Source organism: Balaenoptera physalus (genome assembly GCF_965194825.1).
Source record: "Balaenoptera physalus genome assembly, chromosome: 2".
NCBI lineage: Eukaryota > Metazoa > Chordata > Mammalia > Artiodactyla > Balaenopteridae > Balaenoptera > Balaenoptera physalus.
The window spans coordinates 23,289,996-23,316,751 of NC_138883.1; the positions used below are offsets into that span (position 1 = coordinate 23,289,996).

Genomic DNA, 26,756 nt, shown 5'->3' on the forward strand with positions numbered 1-26,756 from the left:
AATGTTTTCCACTTCTGCAGATTTCCCTGGGGACGCTCTGTTGGCTAGACACAAAAAATCTTTCTGCCTTTTTCTCTTTCATCCACATTTTCTGAAGGAGCTGATTGCAGACTCAGTTAGCTTCTTATACGTGTTGGCCGACTGGAAGAAGGAGAAGAAAGAAAAAACATTTCTAGTTATTTGCTGGGACTCAATGCTAAATTATATGGTTCCTGAGCTTTTTAAAAATTTATTTATTTATTTATTTTTGGCTGTGTTGGGTCTTCGTTTCTGTGCTAGGGCTTTCTCTAGTTGCAGTGAGCGGGGTCCACTCTTCATCGCGGTGCGCGGGCCTCTCACTATCGTGGCTTCTCTTGTTGCGGAGCACAGGCTCCAGACACGCAGGCTCAGTAGTTGTGGCTCACGGGCCCAGTTGCTCCACAGCATGTGGGATCTTCCCTGACCAGGGCTCGAACCCGTGTCCCCTGCATTGGCAGGCAGATTCTCAACCACTGCGCCACCAGGGAAGCCCCAGTTCCTGAACTTTAACTAAAGGGTTAAAGGTATGAGTGTATGTGTTACTGCTAACTTGGGTCTACATAACTGCAATTTGGGACTGGCAACAATCGCATGGGAAATGGCTTTCACAGCTGAGTAGCTTTTTCATTTTTCCCAACAAAACATGTACTGGTGTTAGTAAGGCTCTGTTGGTAATCATGGTTTGCTGCATTATGTGGCACCTTGGCTGGTAATTCCCCTAAGTGTTTCCAAGTGTTTGTGTGACCTAAGACCACATAAGCATCACGAGAAAGGGGCTGGTCTCCAGTTAGTGCAATATAAATGCTCTAATGTCTGGGTGCTTTGATGAAATGGAGAAGTATGCCAGAACTCTCAAAGCATCTGGGCTGAGTCCTTTGGGCCTCTGAAAAGATTCTCTATTCTGATAGGCAATGTGCCAGAATTGAAAAAGAAGCTAACTTGCTTGGAAATGAACACACCTGTTTAGGGAAAAGGGATTTTCCAGCCTCACTTCTCTGTGATTCTCAGGAAGCTGTCCATGGATGGAACTGATCACATCTCCATTTACTCCCTTTTGCTCTATGTCCGATCACCATGTCCTTTTCCTTGGAAAGCGTCCCATTGCAAATCTGTACTTTAGATCAGCTCTCTTCCATTCCCTTCATTGGGATAACTCAAGATTGTTTTTCTAATTCTCAGCTTAACAAAAATCTTTTTTAGCAATAAACAAAGTTTTAACCCTTCCATACAGTAGGGTCACATGCCCTATTTTTAAGACAATATCTTTACATAGGGGATAATTTTTTATCTGACTGTGGCTAGTATTATTTAGTCTGTGGAAATGTTTTATTATTAGTTTCCTACTATCTCTATCCCAGCTCCAACCTTATTCCCCACTTCTTAACTCCAGTTATCATTGCTATTTGATTAATCGCATAGCTATTGAGTCAATCACAATAGCCATGCCCTCAGCCTAGCCACAGGCATCATCGGTCATCATTTCATATTTGATTGTGTATTTATTCAAAAAGTATTTATTGTTGTGCCTGCTAGCCACAGGAAGCAGGGTACAGTCTCTTTTTTCAATGTCTAATAAAGAAGACGAATGTGAACAAAGTATGGCTACAAGAAAGCACATTTGAGTCAGAGGTCAGCCCAGGAAAAGTAAGAGTTTAAAGATAATCCATTATCTTCAGGCTGGTGTGTGTGTTGAAAGTGCTGAACTAATTACATAGGATATGAAAATCTAAATTATGTTATTTATTGAGATCACGTATTACTGGACAGCACTAGGTACATTAATTCAACAAACATTTTAACACATCTCTGTGCTAAGCATTGAGCTTAAAGACCTTATGGACACCAAGGTGATGCCATCTGTCCTCTACTTCAGGGAGGTCACAGTCTAGTGGCCAAGAGAGTGAACAACCATTATATTCATGTGGAAGAAGTGCTATGAAATAGGAGTCACAGCAAGGCCTGGGTACCCCGTACGTGGGCACTCAGCCCATCTGGGAGGTGGCAAGTTTCAAAAGAGGGCTTTGCTTCTTTAGGATTGGGCTTTATTCAAGTGGAAAAGGAGAAAGGCATTCCAAACAGAGGAAAGAGCATGTGCAAAGAGTCAAAAACAAAAGCACGGCACGACTCTTTCTACATAGAAATAAACATAAACTAATAATATTACTTAGTGGGTTTTTTTTGAGTTAGTTTGTGCTTTCAAAGCACCTGTGATGCGTGATGAAATTTAATCTGCATTTTGCTTGGAAAAAGAAAAGATAGGTATTGTTTCATCAGTCAAGAGGAAGCAAGAAAAAAATCAGTGTCATGATGAGTTGTGTCTACCCTGGAGCTCAGCTTCCGTATCGCTGCTGTGTGTCTTTCCTCTGAGATGAGAGCTTCACCCTGGCCTTTGCCAGGGCTGACCTTGACCTGTGAGGGGTTCGGTGGAGGCAGCAACACTCTCCTTCACGCCTCACAAAGGATCATTTAGATGTTATTTGGAGCTTCGCCATTCAGGAGCATTTTTCTTAAAACAATTTTAACAAACTATTAACCCAGTGGAATCTCAGCTAGCAACTAAAATGCATGCATATGGCCCAAGGATCCTTACTCAAGAGACATCCTTGGAATCAGCCTAGGTGAACCCTCAAGATGTGAGTGAGTGCCTCTCAAGAGAGATTTAAAACTGGAATTGATTCCAGCAAAGCTGCCTCAGCTACGCGGATAAATATCTCCCCATCCAGAAGAGCAGAGCTATCTGAGAATGAAGACAAATGTGAAAATCTTCTTGACATCATCATGGAAGACCTGAGGAGTACAAGCAATGTAGGACATAACTAGCAATTAATAGCCTTGTCAGTCTCCAGGCCCTCTCTTTGCTCTGATCCATGAATGGTGTTAGTGGAGCATGTAAGTATTGTAAACACTTGCCACATGATGGAACTAAATTACATTGCACGTGTTTATTTATTTATTTATTTTAAAATTTTTATTGGAGTATAGTTGATTGACAATGTTGTGTTAGTTTCAGGTGTACAGCAAAGTGACTCAGTTATACATAGACATGTATCCATGTATCTTCTTTTTTAGATTCTTCTCCCATATAGGCCATTATGGAGTATTGACGTTATTTTTACAGTGGGGAAACCTGAAAGACAGGTTAGGCAAGTAGAATCGCCCTTGGCCACTCAGTTTTCAAGCTTTGGGATCGGAAATGTTATTTCGGGGATCCTCCCTCCATTTCTTACTCTGACTATGAAGATGTGCTTCCCGCTGTACTTGGATTAATTGAGCCACTACTGGAAATTCTCTTCGATTTTCCTTTGCTAATTGAAAAAGAGTTCCAATTCTCAAGTTTCCCTGGAGGCTCCATGCAGACATTACTTTGGAAGTCCACATGTAAGAGAGAAAATTGCTTATGTTTCTTATGCTTTCTTCTTGAAAACTGAGAGAAATATTGACCGACAAAATCATAAGCAGACTTTTGGGGCTTGATGTTCTCTTAAGGCAAATGTATATAGCATGTTACTGATTTATGCACTATTGTATAATTATTCCAGTGTCAATCTAAAAAAGAACATGGAAAGCCTGATCTTTCTTCCCCTAAAGGCGAACTTATTTATGGTGCATTTTGTAATCCTGACCACCAATATTTTATTAAAAGGTGAACATTATATTATATTTATTTATAAAAAGTCTGAGTTCATAACATTTTTGCTAGATCAAGTTTACCTGTATTTTGAAGAATTCAGTCCACTAGAAAATGTTTCCCTTCTCTTTCAAATTCTTCTAAATATCATGATTATTAATAATCTTGCCCTTTCTTTTAGAGATAATTATCTATATTTTTTGGTTAGAAAGGTTAATAACCTGATGGTTTATCTTTTAAAAAATTATGATAAACATCCTTTTACGCTCCACTTTTATTCACTGATATTTAAATCTTTTTGTTAATTTGTATCAGTGTCAGAGTCTCTTTTCTCTTAGTTCGTATTAAAACTCAAGCACAACAATTTTTTGCATGTATTTTAAAAGCTCCAAATGCTCAGAATTAAGAATATCTAAGGACTTTTAGACACAATTATGTTATTTCATGCTGATTAGATACAATGATTTGATGATTGCTTCGAGAATACCTGGACCTGAAAATACCAGCTGAATAGTGAGAACCTGAGAAGGTTACCATGACAAAGTTGTGAAGTCTGTTAAACTGACCCTGGTGTTTCAGAGACACAATAAGTTTTAAATTAGTCAAATTCTTTTTCCACTCTTACCCTTGCCTTTGTCTCCTTCCCCTACCTCTTAAAATCTTAGAGTAAGAGGTTCTCTGAGATGAATGACTGAATTAGATGACTTGCTAGGAATCATTTATTTGCAAAGTAACAAAAACAACAAATTTCTAATTGCTCAAGCAAGGAATGAACTACAGGAGATTTTTTTTCCAGGACAATTATCTCTAAATTTTTGTTCCAGGGAGCAGTTGTACTGATCAGTCCTCTAATTGCTGTGGTGATGGGAGAATAAACTAGAGAGAGGATTATAAAATATTTCGATGATGGAGGAAGTATTCTATAACATTTATAAGCTTTTGTAAAATTATACACTTCCGACTTACATAGCGACCTAAGGTAGCAATCATGGAGCAACCATCACATTTCCAAGACTTTGTAAACCAGAATTCGAAGAGACTCTGGATATAAAAAAGGGAGTCCAGGACTAGTAGCCACTCAGACTTTATTTCTTTCATTATTATCTGATTTTCCATTTCCGGGACTGGAGAAATCTCTGTCACATGGCTAGTAGCATGATAAAGTATAAGGATCTGAATTGCTCAAGGTAAGAGTATAATCTGCCTGATTGGAGGAAGGCTGGTACAGTATGAGGGGCCACATGCAGGGCATAGATGGGGTAGAAGCCAAATGTCATGGCAGAAAGGCACTGTTAGTTATCAGAATAAGGGCCTGGAGTGCTCAAGAAAATGATGATTCCAATAACATGTTAGGAAAATGAATTCCAGTTCAGATGAGATGATAGGGTTCAGGATACAGGCCAGGAATATGTGTGGGGACCTCTCTGCTTGAGAGTTGGCCACCTGCTGTGGTCAGATTCATTATTTAAAGAAAGTGCAAAGTTCTGATCGTTTAGCTTCTCTTGGTGGAGGACTTTGTTGGGGTTATATAGTTATCTTAGTGTATAACATGATAAACATTAAATGTGCTTAAACGCTTGATTTATGCTATGGATGTGGGAAATAGCAATTTGTAAAAAAAAATGCTATTAACAGTGACTAAATTCAAGTATTCTCTATTCTTTGAAGGCAGCAGCTTGGAAACATCTCCTAAGATATGCAACAATGTCATGGGTGTGATTTTACCTCTGAAGAATCAGGATTGGAAGAGATCATTGATGTCACCAAGTACAAAGTTCACTACTAATGTATTTTATTAGCCTGCTGATTTTTCTAGACACGACCATTCAGAATATAACTTAATTCAAATTATATTCACCACTTCATCACCATGACCGGTCTTTATTTAATTAAAGAGAACTATTTAATTTGTGAAATGCCACCTTCCGATGCCGCAAATGACAAGGAGGTGCTTGTTTCCAAGATATTATCTAACTTTGACATGTGATATTGGGTTAAGAGATATGTGCTTTTTAGAGTACACACAAACTTACAGAATTCACTATTCATTAAGAAATCCACATGTCATACCTCAGCTGAAGCACCTCAACCTTAGGAGCACTAAAAAAAAAGCTGAATGAACCAATAAATCTGATTCAGGTTCATGAAATTTTAACAGGGTTTCCCAACTTCAGCCTTTAAGTGCTCTGTTGGGGAAGTTGAAACTCTCAACTCATAAGTCTCTGACTTATGAAGAGATAAACTCCTAAAGGAGCAACTCAACCACCTCCCTTGCCTGGTGCCTCTGGTATAAGTAAAAATGAAAAAGGACCCATTCAAACTTTTCCACCCCATGTGCTTAAGTCCCTATTGACAATAAGGACTCTGTATTATTTAGATAAGTAAAAGGGCTCATGCAGAGAATAAGGTAAAGCTGATATAGTATTTTAAAAATAAGTTATTCTAGCTGAGTAATGATCCTCAGTATTTTTTTTTTCTGATGAAAAATTTACTCCATTTTCCTGCTTGATTAATTAATATTGAATGTGATGGGGACTGTAAAACACTGTCCTTCAATTTTCTGCTTGGGATCAGGTTTTAATGATACTACAATAACTAAGCTTCATCAAATTGGTCTAACCTACCTGCCAAATATGTACTTTTACTTCACAGTAATTATAGGAATTCGTTCAATCACGCAACAAATATCAATATTTATAGAAAACCTACTGTGTATGTTTGAGGCACTGCCACAGACTTGGGATGCCACAGTTACAAGACAGACATGTTTCCCACTGTGTTAGTTTGCTAGGGCTGGTGTAACAAAGCATCACAAACTGGGTGGCTTAAACAACAGAAAAATTGGATGTCTCATACTTCTAGAGGCTAGAAAAAGAAGCTGTCGACAGCACTGATTCCTTCTAAGGGCTGTGAGGGAAGGGTCTGTTCTAGGCCTCTTTTCTTGGCTTGTAGATGGCCATCTTCTTCCTGTACCCCTTTCTATCACCTTTCCTCTACATGTAGCTGTGCTTCTGTCCAAAGTCTCCTTTTTATAAGGACACTAGTCATATTGGATTAGAGACCCACCCTATTCCAATATAACCTCATCTTAACTAATTAGATCTGCAGTGACCCTATTTCCAAATAAAGTCATATCCTGAGTAAGGTACTTGGAATTAGAACCTCAGCATGTAAATTTTGGAGCGATACAATTCAACCCATAACACCTGGCCTATGAACCTTCACTCTAATGGAGGCAGGTGACATTTAAGTCACAAATTACAATAAAGTATAATGAATGTTATACTGGAGCATGGGTCAGGTAGTGGGTGAGCACACAATCATGGTTAAGGAGCCCTGGTTTTGCCCTAAGGCGATGGAAATCCATTTTAAAGGTTTTTAAATAGAGTTTTGATGTAATGAAATTTGCTTCTTAGAAAGATCACTCTGGCTTCCCTGTGGAAAATGTATTGTAGGGGAGACTGGACAAAAGTTGAAAGTAGTCTGGTCTAGCATAGAAGCAGTGAGAATGGCAGAAATGGATGGGTTCAAGAAATATTTGGAACAGAATCAGTAAAGCTAGTATTCAACTGGATGAGGAAATTGAAGGAAAGAGAGGAGGTAATGGTGACTTCATATTTCTGGCTTGAAAAACTGAGTTTTTCAAATAGTATTGTCATTTGCTGAAAAGGTAAATATAGAGAAAGAAGAGGAGAAGCTGACGTGTTCATTGCCGGCCATGTTAGTATTTAAATATCTCCAGAAAATCCAAATGGACCTGTTAGGAGGCACAGTAGTTAGTTTTATGGAGCTTGATCTCAGGCGAGAGAGATGGACTTGAGATACAGATTAGGGTCATCTCAGCATGTGGGTCAGAGTTTTGGCAGCAAATAGATGGCAACCTGGAAAGAAGTCACTTGAAAAGACTTTAATGAATGAACTATTTACAAAGTTATTGGCTGGGTTCAGGGAACACAGCAAGAGTTGGGGAAGTACTCTGGAATGAACACAACTGAAAGCTGTTACCACTCCGAGGCTTGAGGGGTAAAGAGAAAGGAAGAGTTACTGGAATCTGCCAAGACCTATCACTAAAGGAGAGGGTTGCCTAACAGGCAGGGTCTCTGGTAAGAGAATGCAGCCACTGCTAACCCAGAACCAGGTATGGAAGGAGCCAGAAAAAAAATAATATCTTACATCTCTCTCCTCCCAGGATCCAATTTCCTGCTGGTATCCTTCTTGACAAAAACAAACCACCAACCAAAGGACCAAAGATGCAGTTTAATAGACATCAGCTTCCCAGGGCACAGAACAGGGTGGAGAAGGGTGGACAAATTGCCGGGAGGGGCAAAGAGGATACCAACACAAGCTGTATACAGATGATGAGGAACTGGAAATTTGATAGGGACTTAGATCATCTGGGAAGAGAATATAGATGGAAAGAAGAAGGCATAAGATCCTCTTTCTAAACATCAAAGGTTTGCCAAACATCAAAATTTGAGGGTCTAGAAAAAGTGGAGAAATCACCAAAAACAAACAAACAAAAGAGATTTATAAAAAATGATTAGAAAAGCAGAGAAGTATCACATCTAACACACACACAAAAAAGAATGTTCCAAGGAGAGAGCAGCAAACAATGTTAAATACTGCAGTGAAGCAAAATAAAGATAGAAAAGGGTATGTGAAGTTTAGCTTATATGGTGGCCATTTGGGAACTCAGTGGGTAGCTTCTATGAAGTGGCAGGGATACTAGCCATATTGCACCAATTTGAAGAATAAGGAGCATGTGAAGAAATGAAGAGAATAAATATAGGTAATCTATTCCTGCAGGGGAGTAGGTAATATGAAAGCGTATCTCCCCCTCCTTTTGTTAAAGGATTGGAGCGCGTGTGTTGTAAATCCCATCAATTCAGCTAATGTGGTGTTGGTCTGTTCTCTAGAGACTGGCCAACCCAGCTTTAGGAAGAGAATGTTGTCTTTGTTCCTTAGGTAACTGTGGTGTCTCCAAGGCTGGCTGCCTTGAACACAGCTAAGAGTCGGAAGGTTTGAAGAATGGCCACCATTTAAAAGACTGACATCTGGTTCTCTTTTCTGCTCTGGGAATGAACATTGTGTGTGGCTTTTCAGGGAGGGTCCAGTGGACTGCTGGGTCTGTTTGTTTCATTCCATTGAGATTATCACAGTTTTCACTGATGCCAGTTTGAGGATAGGAAGAAGACTTTCCAGCACTCCCTTTGCTGCCTCTAACCAAGGCTTTTTATTATCCTACCTATCTTGGGATTTAAACATGAATCTCTAAAGTGCAAGACTTCCTCAGAAGACCAGATGTTGGCAGAGAAAACCACTGGGCTGTTCTACTTGATCACATTCTTGTGTTACTGTGACATATGGTGTGAAGCAAATATTGGTGCATGGAAATATAAAGCATCAGAATGCATCTGAGTTATTCCTCCCGAGTTACATTTGATCTGTGAACGCCAGAAACACTCCATTTCATAGCCATATTTATCATTCAACAGTAAATCATGCATTTGGGGGGCATAAAATGAGATGCTTTAGAATGCATACGATTACAATTATTGCATATTTCTCCAAAGAAAGATTGGAATTATATGGTTAATGAGAAGGGTTTCTGCTTTAGAATGTGGCAAAGAGAAACTAAGGTGAGGGATACATCATAATGGATTAATACTAAGCAAATGTTATTTTTCCCTTTCCTTTTCAATCCCAGCAATCAGTTCCTACGGGGGTAGCTTTGTGGTGTATTTTTGTTCGTTTTGTTTTTATTACAGTCATTCTTGAAATTTTAAATCTGTAAATCAGATTTTTATAGGTCAAATAATATTTTCCAGTAGATTTCCAGTATATTGATATTTTCAGAGATGAATTTGCATGGACAAGTACATGTTAAGATGTTAAAAATTACATTTTAAATAATTGCTAATGTGAGACAGTATCAAGATATACATCAAGAATCAGTATTAGAGAAGCTGTGTGTAAATGCTAAACCCAGTGTTAGAGGTTAAGAAAAAGCTCAGGAGCAAATTTAAGGTCAGTTTAGTTTCAGGAGGTTAAATGGAAAATGTCAAAGATTCCTGAGGGTATCCAAATTAGGAATCAGCAAAAGCACTGAAGTTGCAGCATTAGACACGTCTTAAGGAGGAAATCCAAAACTACCCATCCTTATTTTGCTGTCTTAGTGCTCTTTCCCTTGCCCCCTGATTTTCACTACAAAACACATATATTTGAGGTATGGTAAGGATTTTGAAATTTATACAAAAACATTGCTCTGAAAATTGTCAAGTGAATACTACCTTAAGACTTATTGCCTGTCAATGTAAGGGATAGAAGAAGTAGTACTTACAGTTTAATTTTTAGAAACTACTTTTTGATAGCCTTAAGTGGCTATCTTTCCCTGGGAAGATCTTCCTAATTTTATATACTCTTTCCTGCCACCTCTTCTCTCCCTCCCCACAATAAGCCCACACCCAAGATATGCCATCATGTCTGCTTTTGACAATCCTGATTATATACATCCCATGAGGAAATCACCTCCTTCCTTTCTAAGATATCAACTCATCTTTTCATCAAACTGTTTGGTGCTAGTGATTTTTTTTTTAATGTAGTGACCTCATTTTTGCAATGAAGTATTATTGGGTAAGATAAGCTCCTTGGCTTCTTAGGGGCAATAATGCTTATTTATTTTTATTTTTTTGTAAGATCCAAATCATTCCTGCTCACCTAACAGGGGAGATTATATGCAATCATTCCTCTTGCTTTTCTCTCTGCCCTCCCCAACGCTTTGTTCTCATGGTAGTCTTCTATATATGTTTAAATCGTCATTCAAGATTTATGCCTTCTGCAATGAATCTGCCTCTGCCCCTCCTGGAAGACATGCTGTTCTTCCTCGGCATTCACATGGCATGTTTTTATTAAAATATTAAAGCATATTTCACATTGTATTGTAATTTTACTTTTACTCTCCCCAAACCATAATGCCCTTTAAATCAAAGCTCTGTCTTATTCTTGTCCTTATATCCCCAGCACTTGACAAAGTACATGGCATATACCAACAACATTGCTGACAAGGAGATACAGAAATAGAAAAAAACTAAAGCAATGAGAATAACACAAAGCAAAAGATAATATTTATTGAGGCTTACTATGGTCCAAAGTTTGTCTTGGTCAATTTACATGTTAAAACTGTTAGAAGTAGATACGGTTGCAAAGAACAGAAAACCCCAAATTAAAAATGAGTTACAAATGATAGAAGCTTATTTTTCCCTCACACTCAAGAAGTCCAGAGGTAGTAGGTCTGGGCACAATATGTCGCTTTATGGTAGCAAGAACCTAGGCTTCTTATATCTTGTGATCCTCCATGGTTGACTTCTACTCTTAAGATCATATCATGCTTCAAGCTGGATGCCAGAGAGCTTCTGGAGCCCCAGCCATCATGCCCAAATTCAGTCAGCAGGGGGAGAGAAAGAGGGCAAACTTCTCCCCCCACCCCACCTACTTCCTTTCCTATCTCTTCTCAGAAGTTGCAAGTAGTACTTTTGCTTGTGCATTATTGGCTGGAACTAGTCACATGATTATTCTTAATTGAAAGGCATGGTGGGGAATGAAGTCTTTACTCTGGGTAGCCATGTGTCCAAATAAAAACTAGAGATTATATTAAGAAGGAAGGAAGAATTGACATTAGGAGATAATTAGCAGTCTCTGGCATAAGTGCATTGTCAAATTTAACCCTCTCAACAACTTTATGAGTACTAACCTTAGGGTACTATTATTATTGCCATTAATTCATTTGCCATATCTGTGCATTACTGTATATTAGATCTAGTTCTAGGACCTTGGTATTTGGCAGGAAACAAGGCATTTAAGCCCCTGCCCTCTTGGAGGCTTTATTCTGGTTGGGAAGGCAGACATTAAACAAATACATAGTAATATAATGTTAGACAGTAGTAAGGTTCATGAAGAAAAGTTAATCAGTGTAACAGAATAGTGTATAATGCAGTTAATTTAAATAGGATGATCCTGAAAGGACTTTGAAGGGGTGGCTTCTTAGCTATGATCTGGATGGAATCATAAGAACATCTGGGAGACGAGGTTTCCAGGCAAAAGGAACAAAAACACCTTCAGTTGGACATTAGGGAGTTAGTAAAAATACTGGTGAATGTGGAAATGAAATCAGAGAAAGAGAGGCAGAACCAGACTACATAGGGTTGTAGACAGTGATAGGAAGTTTGGGTTTTATTCTGAGTTTGATGGGGGCCACTGGAGTTTTTGAGCTGGTGAGTGGAATGATTAGATTTAGGCCTTAAATAAGCCATTTTGGTTGTTGCATAAATAATGGCTCAAAAAGTAAGAGGCTAGTGGAATAGGAGGCAGAGTGAAAGCAAATAAAGCAAAAGGGGATCATTTAGAGAGTTTAGGTGAGAAATGATGGTAGCTTGGACAAGGATGGTTATAATGATGAAGGTGAGAAGTGATCAGAGGCAGGATATATTTTGAAAGTGGAGCTGATAAGCAGTGAGAGTGAAAGACATCAAGGATGTCTTGTAGGTTTTTATGATGGTTGATTTTATGTGTCAACTTGGCTAGGCCATGGTACCCAGTTTTTGGAATTGGTTCTTTAATCTGATTAGATTTAAAGGCACTAATGGCTATTTCCATTGATTATAAGAGCGTGGATAGTCCATGGTGTAATGTGGCAATAGAGATTCACAAAATATCACCATTGGATACTACTTTTTTTTTTTTTTTAATTTTTTAATTTAATTTTATTTTTTTTTTATACAGCAGGTTCTTATTAGTCATTAATTTTATCCATATCAGTGTATACATGTCAATCTCAATCGCCCAATTCATCACACCACCATCACCACCCCCTGCCAATTTCCCCCCTTGGTGTCCATACGTTTGTTCTGTACATCTGTGTCTCAATTTCTGCCCTGCGAACCGGTTCATCTGTACCATTTTTCTAGGTTCCACATACATGCGTTAATATACGATATTTGTTTTTCTCTTTCTGACTTACTTCACTCTGTATGACAGTCTCTAGATCCATCCACATCTCAACAAATGACCCAATTTTGTTCCTTTTTATGGCTGAGTAATATTCCATTGTATATATGTACCACACCTTCTTTATCCATTCGTCTGTTGATGGGCATTTAGGTTGCTTCCATGACCTGGCTATTGTAAATAGTGCTGCAATGAACATTGGGGTACATGTGTCTTTTTGAATTATGGTTTTCTCTGGGTATATGCTCAGTAGTGGGATTGCTGGATCATATGCTAAATTTGTTTTTAGTTTTTTAAGGAACCTCCATACTGTTCTCCATAGTGGCTGTATCAATTTACATTCCCACATGTGATTAACATTCAAATCAGTAGGCTTTGAGTAAAGCAAATTACCCTCCATAGTGTGGATGGGCCTCATCCAATCAGTTGAAAGTCTTAAGACAAAAGGCTAAGGTTCCTGAAAGAAGAAGGAATTCTGCCTCTGGACTGTGTTTGTACCAAGCTGCAACATCTGCTCTTCTCTGAGTCTCCAGCCTGTTGGCCTTCCCTGCAGATTTCAGTCTCATCAGCCCTTACAACTGCATGAGCAGATTTAAAAATACATCTCTCTTTCTATAGGTATACACATCCTATTGGTTCTGCTTTCTGGAGAAGCCTGACTAATACAATTTCGTTCTGAGCAACTAGGTGAATGGTTGTAACACTGACCAAGATGGGACAGAGAGAGAAGTGAATTGTGGTGAGGGGGGGAGAGGAAATGGAGAAAAGCATGAGTTTTATATTAGACATGCTAATTTTGAGAACCTTATTAGACAACCAAGCGGAGATGTTGAGTAAGCAATTGGTAAATGAGTGTAATGCTCAGGGGATAGGTCAGAACTAGAATCTATCTAAAACTAGGAGTCATCAGCATATAGAAGATGTTTAAAACATTGGAACTAATTAGCTCAACTATAGACAGAATGTTGATAAAGAGCAGAAGATGGCTGAGGACCGAGACCTGAGGGAGTCCAATATTTAGAGACCAGGAAGAAGGGGAATCAAGCAAAGGAAACTGAACAAGGACAGACACAAGTATAAGAAGACCCAGGAGAGTAGAGTGATCCAGAAGATAAATAAAGAAGGAGTCTTAAAAACAGGGGATTCATCAACTGTGTCAGATGTTGCTGAGAACTGGGAATTGTTCATTGTATTTGGCATATTGGAGGAACACAGTGACCTTGAGAAGTGGAATATCAGTAAATGGCAGGGACAAAGCGTGACTGGGATGGGTTAAAGAGAAAATAGCTGTTAAGGAAGTAAAGATAGCAAGTATAGACAACTTTCTAGGTAGTTTCACTATGAAGATGAGCAGAGAAATGGGGCAGTGCTGCAGGACTTCATGGGATTTAAGAGCAGAGTCAGATTGGTTGAGGCTGCAGAAGGAGGCCAAAAGAAGCCACTTAGCAAATTTTAATTTCAGCTTTTCATCATTAATACTTTCAAATTATTGAACGTTGAATACACGGATACTTCCTTAGGTTTTTATGCATTACCAGGCAAGTGCTAGCACTGTGTAAGGAAAGAGTGCTGTAATACATTACATAGCACCTGGTACCATATATCCTCACCACAGCAAAGTACCAGGAGGGTTTTTTTTTTTTAATATGAAAGATCTTTCTGCACTTTTGTATGGTGATGTTAGCAATGCAGTAGAGAGAGAAAGGGACGCAGGAGAGAAAAAACAATTGCAATAGGAAAGTTATAGAATAGGCAAGAGGGGTTGGGGTTGAATGCAGTCATGGGAGGTTGATATTAAATTAGAGCAGGGAGAGTTAAATAAAAGCAGGGAGGATGGGTATATGCATAAAAATGCAGACAGTTGAGTGATGGGGAAACAGTGTAGTTTTTTTCTGACTGCTTTGAATCTTCCCCCCACAGTGAAATGAGATGAAGTCATCATGTGGATGTAGAATATTAGGAAGCAGTTTAGAGTTTTGAGGAATAGAAAAGTATGTGAAATGCCATTTGGGAGAGTGGAAGCAGGAATTGTCTAGGGAAATGTACAAAGATTGTTGGGACCTGCTGAGCCCTACTTGTAAGATTTGCCATCACAAATTCAGAATAGGCCCTGTTAGAACATTGTTTCTCTTCAGCCACACTGAGATACAATGGTGCTATGGCAGAGGTATCAAGAGTGAGGTTTAAGTAGAGTTGGAGTTTGTCATGTAAAAGTTACACGGGTGGTGCTAAGCAAAATTTTAAAGATGTTCCTCCAAGATTCCCATCCCCTGGTTATTCTTTCAGACACTAATCTATGTCCTACTGTAAAGAGACTTTGCAGATGTAATTAAGGTTATTAATCAGTTGAGTTTAAGATAAAGGAGATTATCCTGTATTATCTAGGTGGCCCAATGTAATCACATGAGCCATTTAAAAGCAGAAAGGTAGAAGAGGAGGCCAGAGAAATTCAGGGTGTGAGGAGGATCTGATGGGCCTTGTTGACTCTGAAATGTAGTGGTCCACATGCAAGGACCAGAGAGTGGCCTCTGGGAGCTAAGGGTGGCCCTCAGCCAATAGCCAGCAAAGAAATAGGGACCTCAGTCCCATAATTGCAAGGAACTAGGTTGGACCAACAAGCTGAATGAACTTGGAAGTGGATTCTCCCTCAGAGCCTCCAGATAAGAGCCCACTAGACTTCTGACTATAGAATTATGAGATAGTAAATGAGTGTTGTTTCACCCAATCCAAAAATGGGCAGAAGACCTAAATAGACATTTCTCCAAAGAAGACATACAGATGGCCAAGAAGCACACGAAAAGCTGCTCAACATCACTAATTATTAGAGAAATGCAAATCAAAACTACAATGAGGTATCACCTCACACCAGTTAGAATGGCCATCATCAGAAAATCTACAAACAACAAATGCTGGAGAGGGTGTGGAGAAAAGGGAACCCTCTTGCACTGTTGGTGGGAATGTAAATTGATACAGCCACTGTGGAGAACAGTATGGAGGTTCCTTAAAAAACTAAAAATAGAATTACCATACAACCCAGAAATCCCACTACTGGGCATATACCCAGAGAAAACCATAATTCAAAAAGAGACATGTACCACAATGTTCATTGCAGCACTATTTACAATAGCCAGGTCATGGAAGCAACCTAAATGCCCATCAACAGGCGAATGGATAAAGAAGATGTGGTACATATATACAATGGAATATTACTCAGCCATAAAAAGGAACCAAATTGAGTCATTTGTTGAGACGTGGATGGATCTAGAGACTGTCATACAGAGTGAAGTAAGTCAGAAAGAAAAAAACAAATATTGTATATTAACGCATGTATGTGGAACCTAGAAAAATGGTACAGTTGAACCGGTTTACAGGGCAGAAGTTGAGACACAGATGTAGAGAACAAACTTATGGACACCAAGGGGGGAAAACCGCGGTGGGGTGGGGATGGTGGTGTGCTGAATTGGGTGATTGGGATTGACATGTATACACTGATGTGTATAAAATTGATGACTAATAAGAACCTGCAGTATAAACAAACAAACAAAAAAAACAAACAAAAAACAACCAATACTAAACTTTCTTTGGGTTATTTGTATGGAAATATGTTAATATAAATGTTTCAGTCATTACATGAAATTTCTAAAAATCTTATATGTTCTGGTATAATGTTATAAGTCATAATTCTAGTTATTACTTTAAAATGTATATCTCAGAAATAACTAAATTTCCTTGTCAATTGCATTATTATGAACTTTCATCAAATCTTTAACTGTGGTCATTTTTAAGTCTTTTGTCATTTACAGACAGTTCTGTGTGTACTCTGATGCTTTTGCAAAAATGTTCCTATAAAAGGGTTTCATCTTCAAGGAATTCATGGAAAAGACTCTGACAAGTACAGGTTTCTGGTAACTGACTGTACTGCTGAACTGAATGAATAAGCATTTTCAGAACTCTAATGGAAAGCTGATGAACTCATAAAAGTGCTAACAAAAGATCAAGATGAAAAAAAAAATTAATTACAAGGGACTGAGTGTACTGATGAGGATGATTATAATTTTTGTGACTTTCTGTTTGAATAAAAAAAAAAAATCCCACAAGGACTCAGAGGCAAAAAATATACAAATCAATTTTCACTGCAAAGTAAAGGAGCTGTTACAGTGGAGGAGTACTGGACTGAATGTCAATATTATGACATAGCATGAGTGTGTTTTGTGTTTGGTAATTGCCATCATTTTTGCTTTTGTTGTGGCCATCCATTTACAATGCGTGGTGTCAGTTTATTTATCTTTTGTAAAAATAAAATACAGTGTGTTCGTGTAAAAAAAAAAAAAATGTTGTTTCAAACCACTAAGTTTGGTAGTAATTTGTCATGGCACCAATAGAAAACTAACAGGTAGGTGGCAAAGGTTAAATTGTTGATAGAATATGCAAAGGGGTGATCACTAGTAATGGACTATAGAATCCTTCCTGGGAGGGAAGGGAGGAAGAAGTAACATGAGAAGGATGATGAGAAAAAGTGAATTAAAACTCTTGATGGATTGAATAATTATTGGAATCCAAGTGCTGGATTCAGAATATAGTTATAAGAGTATATGGTGGAGATGGGATAAAAGACAAGATTGTTGGAAGAGCAAAGGAACAATTATTGTTAAAAGCCAGGATAGTGGATGGATTATCTACATGTGTGGTGTAGCCACACAACATGGTGACAGGAAGGATAGTAGAGAAAAACCTAGAGAATGAGCCAGGTGCTAAGGTCTCAAATGAAGGGTGAGGAAAGACCAGGGGTACTGATGGATGATTGTATTATGAAGGGATGATAGACAGTATAGTTTGATGGGATTTGTTTCAAAGGACATTGGGTTTGGGGATGATCAGAGAAGAAATGATTTAGAAATGGTAACAAAGAACAAGAAGACTATTATCCTATAAGAAAAGCCTCATGCTACATGGGGTAGTAGCAGTAAAGAAACAGCTACCACAGGAGAGAACTTTAGGGAACCATTCATTTTCCCTTAAAGAAAGGTGAGAGAATCCTTTAGAAAATAGTTGCCCCCCACCCCAGCCCGATGATAGACCATAAATTCCAAACAGAAAAATGGAAGAATTTGGTGCTTTGGGGAGGAATGAGAGCTTGAGTTAGATTCAGGGTTATATAGAACCATAGTAGAATAGGAGTCCTTGTAAAGAAGAATATCATATAGACCTTGGACCTCTTGAGATATAAGGCATGGCCGTCTTTTTGGAGAAGGTGGGCCATTAATTCTAATTCTACCTTCCTTCTTGGAATTGATTTTTTAAGGCAATGGGGCTGAGGTGGTAGTATTATACAGGTAAAGATTAATGGTTTTATTAGGTGCATGAGACGTTCTCTGGACCTTCCTTAAATCCTGATGTTTTACATTTAATAAAACTGAGGCATGGGAGATTGAAGTTTCATCAGCATGCAAATGGAAGAGCTAGGATGCAAGTTCAAGCAATTGGACTCCAGAGCAGGGAGTTTCAACTATGGTGTGAGAGGCACTCCAGAATGCTTGCTGACTAATGGATGGATTCAGAGGAATCTGGTATTTGGGAAAACGTCCTTGCTGGGGGTTAAGGTGATGTCAGTTTGCTGAGATGCAGACCTGAGTTTATGAGACTTCCAAGACTGCATCGCCATAATGCCATGTTCTTCTGTCTCGTGCTCGTAGAACACTAGTCCTAGAAACCCAGGCGCCATGCTGTAAGGAAGCCCAGTCTGCCTGGAGAGAAATGGAGGCCCACAGGCCCTGGGACTCAGCTGAGCTATCATTGGATAAATGGCACCAGCTTTCCAGTCATGGGAGTAAACCGTCTTGGATTTAAGCTAAATTGTGCTCCCCAATTGATACCACGTGGAGCAGACACAAGCCTTCCCTTTTGAGTCTTGCCCAAATCTCATATTTATGAGAAAAATAAATAATCGTTATTTTAAGCTACAAAATTTAGGAGCTTGTAATGCCGCAATAAATAACTGGAAAATTGAACCACCAAGCTACCCGATATCCCTGAGCTTTTGCTTCCCCAGCTGTAAAATGAGGATCAGACCATCAGACCAGAGGGCTGTCATACATATTCATGATATGTGGAAATATGCATATTCTGGCATACATAGGTACTCAATCAAAGTTGGCTTCCCTCCTCATGCCCCCTATAGCCTCCCAGATTAGACAAAGCAGCCAGAAGTGTGTTTGTTTTTTTTTTTTAACATCTTTATTGGAGTATAATTGCTTTACAATGGTGTGTTACTTTCTGCTTTATAACAAAGTGAATCAGCTCAGAAGTGTTTTTCTAAGAAAATTATTCCCTTCTGCTGTGTATACAAGTAGATAAAAAAGATGTTAGGGAGAAGGAAGGTTATTCTATCTATTGATTCTCATCCCCCAAATAGTTTACTTTCTCTCAGGATTCAAGTCTCTGCTCAAATACCGTCTTCCTAGAGAGGCTCCTCTGGGCCCCTCTATATAAAATATACAATACTCTCCAATTTGTCCCTTTCTACTGTTAATATTCATGACTTTTCTTCATAGCTTTGATCATCACCTGAATATTCTATATTTACGTGTTTATTATATTGTCTCACTCAACAAACACAAAATCCCACAAGAGCTGGGATTTTTCACTATTTTGTGCCCTACTGTCTTTGCAGCACCGGGAACAGTGCCTGACATACAGCAGGAATTCCATAAATATTTGCTGAATGGCTAATGAATGAACTCTTTCTGGTATGGTCCCTCCCCTTGTTTTAATTTACTTCTTTCGGGTAGTATGTGGAAGAACATGTTGAATGGAGCACTGACTTCAAGATTAGAAAGTCAGACAGACTCTAAGAAAGGAAAAGGCAGTCAAATACGCCAATTACTTCCAAAGAGTAATGGCATATTTTGAAATGTGGAGGCTGCTTCATTAAAATTCATTTTGCGCTACATAAAATAAGGAATCGGGAGCCTGACAGAAATGAAACTCAAATAGGCACTCATTTCCTTTATCTTTTTACAAGACAGATCAATTAGTAATTTTATGGTTGAAAAAACTCATTTTAAAATGTTATGTGGGACTTAGTGTAATATCAAATCTGGCCTAGTGTCACCTTTATTAAGAAATTGAAAGCACTTTTACATCTGTTCATTGCACTAAAAAAATACTGAGAAACACAGTTTTTGCCATCTAAAGTTTATAACAGGAGGAGAAAAATGGGCACAGAAATGATCTTGTTGCATAATTAACTCCTGCAAAAAGTCAAGGCAAATGATCAGCCCTGCACTGGAACGTTTTGAGCTGCACTTACATTTGTAAACCAAGCCATGGAAACTCTCCCAAACAGGTGTATTAGAGTCCAGATGGCCTCACCGAGAGTCCAGGAAGCCAACACCTTCTGCTGTGTTTCTGGCCACTCTCACAGGCTCACTGGGTTTGGCTGCATCAGTGCCCAGCTGGGGGGCAGCCAAGGGGACATGCAGGTGGTGCCGGATGAGAAACAGTGTTTCCAAGCAAGAGACTGCCGCGCTGCAGGGAGAATGCCCCCCTTTTCACTATGGGGTTATAAAACTAAGATCCAAGTCATTTACAGCTAATAAAGATCCTGGATACCTTTTAGATAAGAGAGCATAGGTGTTATTTAACCTCAGTATCCTAACTCGGGTGATTACACTCTGCCACATGAAATTTCCCCCGCGGGTTCAATAAGACCTGGTCTTTGCCTCTGCTTTTCAGTCCTGTGTAGGGTTGCCGTGCAGCTATTAAACAGCTGCTGAGCTCCACTCTACCCAACACAAAAGAGTGTGTATTCTTTATGAGTTGGATGTTGGTGTGAGGATGTGGGATGTTGGCAAGCCTCCATGCGAATCTAGTTCTGGCAGGACGTTTCGCTGGTGTAATTATGAACAAGGAAACCTCTGGCCCTTCTGAATGCAAGCAGAGTCTGGGGAAAGTGATGCTGATTGATGTATTTGGTCCCTTCCAGTGACCTGGAGGCAGCAAGGGAGTTTTGCAAGTCACAAACCTGATGATGGAATCTCTACCTGGTGGAAGGAAACCTAGGGATGATTACTGTGCAAATAGACCCACCAAGAAAAGCTCAAGGAGCCATATTCAAGGTACTATGAAGGAGGCCTTGTCTTTCTTCTCTCCCTTCAGCATTTCCATCAACTACACTCCATCCAGCATTCATGTTCTAGAAGAGGCTTCTCCATGGAGGTAGAACCAATTTGGAAGAAGGCTGAGAGGTCTCAATTTCCCAAACACCCACCTTCTCATTCTCTCACAGCACTTTGTTGGGTTAAGACTGCATTTTCAGAAGGACTTGTTAAAATAAGAGTGTGTTAATTCAGAAATCTATTCACAGCTACCTTTACTATTCCAGCAGTTATTTTTTTAACATCTTTATTGGAGTATAATTGTTTTAAAATGGTGTGTTAGTTTCTGCTTTATAACAAAGTGAATCAGCTATACATATACATATATCCCCATATCTCCTCCCTCTTGCGTCTCCCTCCCACCCTCCCTATCCCACCCCTCTAGGTGGACACAAACCACCGAGCTGATCTCCCTGTGCTATGCAGCTGCTTCCCACTAGCTAGCTATTCTACATTTGGTAGTGTATATATGTCCATGCTACTCCCTCACTTTGTCCCAGCTTACCCTTCCCCCTCCCCATGTACTCAAGTCTGTTCTCTACGTCTGCAACTTTATTCCTGTCCTGCCCCTAAGTTCTTCAGAAACTTTTTTTTTTTTTTTAGATTCCATATATATGTTAGCATATGGTATTTGTTTTTCTCTTTCTGAATTACCTCACTCTGTATGACACTCTCTAGGTCCATCCACCTCACTACAAATAACTCAATTTTGTTTCTTTTAATGGCTGAGTAATATTCCATTGTATATATGTGCCACATCTTCTTTATCCATTCCACTGTCGATGGACACTTATGTAGCTTCCATGCCCTGGCTGTTGTAAATAGAGCTGCAATGAACATTGTGGTACATGTCTCTTTTTGAATTATGGTTTTCTCAGGGTATATGCCCAGTAGTGGGATTGCTGGGTCATATGGTAGTTCTAGTTTTAGTTTTTTAAGAAACCTCCATACTGTTCTCCATAGTGGCTGTATCAATTTACATTCCCACCAACAGTGCAAGAGGGTTCCTTTTTCTCCACACCCTCTCCAGCATTTACTGTTTATAGATTTTTTAATGATGGCCATTCTGACTGGTGTGAGGTGATACCTCACTATAGTTTTGATTTGCATTTCTCTAATGATTAGTGATGTTGAGCATCCTTTCATGTGTTTGTTGGCAATCTGTATATCTTCTTTGGAGAAATGTCTATTTAGGTCTTCTGCCCATTTTTGGATTGGGTTGTTTGTTTTTTTGATATTGAGCTGCATGAGCTGCTTGTATATTTTGGAGATTGATCCCCTTATCAGTTGCTTCGTTTGTAAATATTTTCTCCCATTCTGAGGGTTGTCTTTTCATCTTGTTTATGGTTTCCTTTGTTGTGCAAAAGCTTTTAAGTTTCATTAGGTCCCCTTTGTTTACTTTTGTTTTTATTTCCATTTCTCTAGGTGGTGGGTCAAAAAGGGTCTTGCTGTGATTTATGTCATAGAGTGTTCTGCCTATGTTTTCCTCTAAGAGTTTTATAGTGTCTGGCTTTACATTTAGGTCTTTAATCCATTTTGAGCTTATTTTTGTGTATGGTGTTAAGAAGTGTTCTAATTTCATTCTTTTACATGTAGCTGCCCAGTGTTCCCAGCACCACTTATTGAAGAGGCTGTCTTTTCTCCATTGTATATTCTTGCCTCCTTTATCAAAGATAAGGTGACCATGTGTGCGTGGGTTTATCTCTGGGCTTTCTATCCTGTTCCATTGATCTATATTTCTGTTTTCCATTCTTGACAATGGAAAACACTGTGAATAGCCAAAGTGTCTGTAAGTCCTTTTCCTTATTCTTCTCTCTTTGTAAGTCCATAGTAACAGAGAGAAATTTAACGTGCTCATCCAGTACACTTTTCTGTATAAACGTGTGAGCTAGTCCTTCAAAGTCTTAAAGTAAGACACTTCAAGCATTTTTCCCCAAAATAAACCACTTTAATCAATATTAAATTCTGCCAAAGCAGTTTGTGTCACTTAGAATTGTGATGGCTTCATGCAATAGAAAGCTTAACTATGGCTCAAAGAGAGTTTTATCACATAACCAGAACTCCAGAGGTGGGTGGTTCAAAATTGGCACAGTTGCTCTAGGAAGCTTATATTAAAGAGCTAGGCTCCTTCTACCTCCTGGTCCCTCATTCTTAGCTTGTGTCTTTTAACTTCATGATTGTAAGATGGCTGCTATACTCCAGACATTGCATCTTTATTCCAGCAAGAATAAAAGAGAAAATTAAACAGCAAAAGGTTCATACAAGCTCTATGAACCTTTGGGCAGGAAAGTAATAGTATTTTCAAACTCTCCACTTGGGGACTTCCCTCCATTCACCACAAAGGGGCTATATAATCCCCTTGCTGCAAGGGAGCCTGAGGCGGTAAGTTCTTTCAAATGGCCTAAATAGTTAACCACTGACGCCCTGAATGAAATCTGAGCTGATAAGGAATTAAGGGTTGTGAATAAGACATTCAAGTTATGAATAAGGAAGAAGGGGAAAATAGATATTATGTGTTAACAAGCCATGGGTGCCACACGTCATTAATGAATTCCACAAACTCCTTTGGGTATCCTCATTTTCCTTCTTGCCATTGACCTTGATGATGTGCAGGTGCCTATTGCCTTGAGTATGAATCAACATACATGGTCCCCAGAAAATTTCCATCAGCAGTAAATTTACTACGTGTAGGATTTACAGTCTCAAACCTACTCTTGTCCCTCTCCTCTATTGACCTTAGGCATACAGTGTTGAAACTTAACTTCAGGACACTGTTGGGGAGGAAAAGCTCTCCCTCTGCCTTCTTACATTCAGTCTTGGAGGTCTGTGAATTAAACTAACAAAAGATAGAATAAGAGGAGAAAAAGCCCAGAATTTTTATTAATAGTTATACGTACGGAAGTTCATAGAAAAGAAATGACACTTAAAGAAGTGGTTAGACTCAGGGGTTTTTATATCATTTTACCATAGGAAAGGGGGTTTGGGCTTCAAGGGATCACAAATTGTGGGGACAAATTGTGACTAGGAAATATCTGGGGGAACTAATGGGAGATAAGGGTTATTTTAGTAAAAGGATTCTTTATATAAACTCATCCTGGTGTTGACTCTCCATTTCAGGTGATAAAGAGTCACTCTTTTCTTCTTGTGACAATGGGGTCACCTTCACAAAAGGAAATTTATGCTTTGCTTTTAGGCAGATAAGGGGAGGGCAGGGAACTCTTCCTGCATCTGTTGATTCTCAGTTGCCTTCAGCTTAAACAATCCTTAGGTCAAAATGGCATAATTTGGGGTGACATATCCTGATCCCCCATCAACACCTATCTGCAAGTTCCCCACATACTGCCATTTATTGAGGAGAGGAAAGTTGACAGTTTTATGCTGAAGTTTTATTTGAGTCTATAAAATGTCTGAAGTTGAAAGTCCTTAAGAAGGGAAGTCTCTGTATAGGTGTTAAATTAATTACGATAAACCTCACAGTTGATTATGGCCCAGAAATATATTATGACACTGCAGCTGAGCATTGCTGCACTAGGCAGTAAGATAAGTCAACTGTTCTTTACCAGAGGGTTACCATTCAATCTGGTAGACAAAGAGACCCGGGATGCATAAATGTTGATGGCTGGGTAAGAGAGGCAGAGAGAAGAGAAAACAAAATGGTAGCATTGCGGATGCTGCCATGGTAAGTGGTCACCATAGGGCAGAACATAGCCAGCTGGAAAGTAGGAGGTAACTTTGAAATCCAACTTACCCTTCTCCCTGAACCAGGAGGCCAAATCTGCTTCCATGGCTAGAGGCAGATGCCCTAATTATTACCCAGTTTGCTTTAAACTGAATCCTTTTAGGCTATATTCAACTGAGACACATTAGCAAATTTATGAATTAGGTTTCAGTAGACTCTTTATCTATAAAACAGAGTTTTTGTTTGTTTGTACTTTTTGTTTTTTTTTTTTTGCCTTGATTTCAAGAGTCAGTAGGTGAAATTATTGACTAAAGTTGGGTCACCATTATGAAATATAAACTATGGTTGTTGAATTGAATTGAGGTGAGGAATCAGATGCACTTGGGAAACTTCAAATTCATTTGCACTCTCCTCTGGTCACTAATGGCCTTGAGGAAGAACTCTTTCAGAAAACACTATAATTAGCATTACATAAACAGAGCCTTTATCTAGGTTCTCAATGGCCCCTGGGAGATGTCCTCAAGGCCTGACCCAGGCACAGATCTAGGTGGGAAAATTTTTATTCTCTATTACTAGGTGTCTGTTTAAAAGCCAATTCTTCCTCCACTGCTGCTGAGGAATAGAAGAGTTTCTGAACAGTCTGTTAATAGGCAACTTAACTGTCTTAAGACAAAACCCAAGAAACCATTTCCAGTAAAATTGTGGGAAGAATTCAAGAAAGCAGAGTGAATTTTCTAATATGGAATCGGGCCAAAACAAAGCCTAACTCACTTCCATCAGGTCGTTAATGGGCACAACTTTAGGGTCACTGCCTCTTCCATTAAAATGTCTCTACTATGTTTTTGAACTCTTCCTCTTCAATGTTGCTGAATCCTGTTGTTAAATTGGCCATTTTGCTTTCCATGTTTCATTGGCTTTTTTTTTTTTAACCTCAAAACCTCTTTTTTAAATGTTCATCACTCCAACTGGCAGAAGACACCCCTCTCTCCATTTAGTTGTTTCTGTTTGCCATAATTTCTCTCCTTAGCCTAACGTGTGTTTTAATTGAACGAAACCATCATTTTGTGTTCAAGTTGGTTAAAGAACTCAGAGCCTTACCTTAGGGTGGTTCACCTTATTAAATGGCCTGTACGACGCATGTTGACCTTGAGTTTGAAACGCCAAGTTCAGAGATGTGCAAATCTCTTGGGATCCTGAAAATAAGGGCACAGGGCAGAGGGCATCAAGAACTTTCCAATGTTAATGATAATAATAAAAAGATCCTACCTCAATCGGGCCACGTTTAACCTGGAAATGGAATGGGAAACCAGATTGTTTTATAATTGACAGCTTTGTCTCCAGCAGATGGCTGTAATCTCCTGCATGTGCCAAACACAGACTCTAGGATTTCTGAGTTTGTAGTGAAAACTGAAAAGACAAATATTTATCATAATTACAGCATTTGTGCATTGGATATAGTTTCACAGCCTTTTAATCCTCCTTGACTAGAAAATACAGAGTGCCTTTTTTTTCCTTGCCAGTTGAAGAAGTTTATTTACCAACGCTTTGAGAAACATTTCAAGTTTTAAAAAATATAAAGCTAGGCCATATAGAAACAGCTCTCTTTTTAGCTTACTTCCTAGTGAATCTATACATCAGCCAATTCAGGGAGTTTGGACCAATCAGCAGCTACAGCACTCAAATTTAAGTAACGTCATAGTCAATTCTGGATTGATTTGAGGAAACGATCCAGTTTTCAAATTTCTTTCTTTCCATTCATTACTGCTGGTTACTTCTTATCAAGAAGGTCATTTAAGAATCTCTCAAGTTATTTACATAATTATGTCCTGTTTAGTCTATGGAATTTTCTTATGAGACAACATGACCTACGTCTGATTAATCCCATTGGATTATGGCCACCTCACTATTAGTACATCATTAGTCAGCATCTGCATTATGATCTTTCTGAAAAGTACTGAACTATTTCTAGAGAACTGCAAATTGTAATTCAAATGTAAATTCCTGAACAAAATCAATCCAAATCATACAGCCCCAGCAAGTGTGAGTTTAAAATACACCTCTTCCACTTTCGGTTTTGCTGCCTTGGGCAAGTCAATTAACATTTCTTAGACTGTTTCCTGACTTGTCAAATGCTAAACTTAAGATGGTGAGTTTGGCAAAAAATGTTCAGAAGTATCATGTACCTGGTCACTCAGATTCTTGCCTCTTGTATTATTTGATTAAAAGCATCCAATGGTGATAGACTGCATATATTGCCAGATCATGCCATGGA

At 38.9% G+C, this 26,756-nt stretch overlaps 1 long non-coding RNA gene across 1 annotated transcript in view; it reads right to left on the reverse strand.

Annotated features, from left to right (window-relative positions):
* The window catches only part of LOC309655790, a 28,035-nt gene extending 1,377 nt beyond the window's left edge, over positions 1-26,658 (reverse strand). The window contains exon 1 of the long non-coding RNA XR_014260996.1: positions 1-26,658. This is a non-coding gene — a long non-coding RNA (uncharacterized lncRNA).
* Between the last annotated feature and the right edge of the window lie 98 nt (positions 26,659-26,756).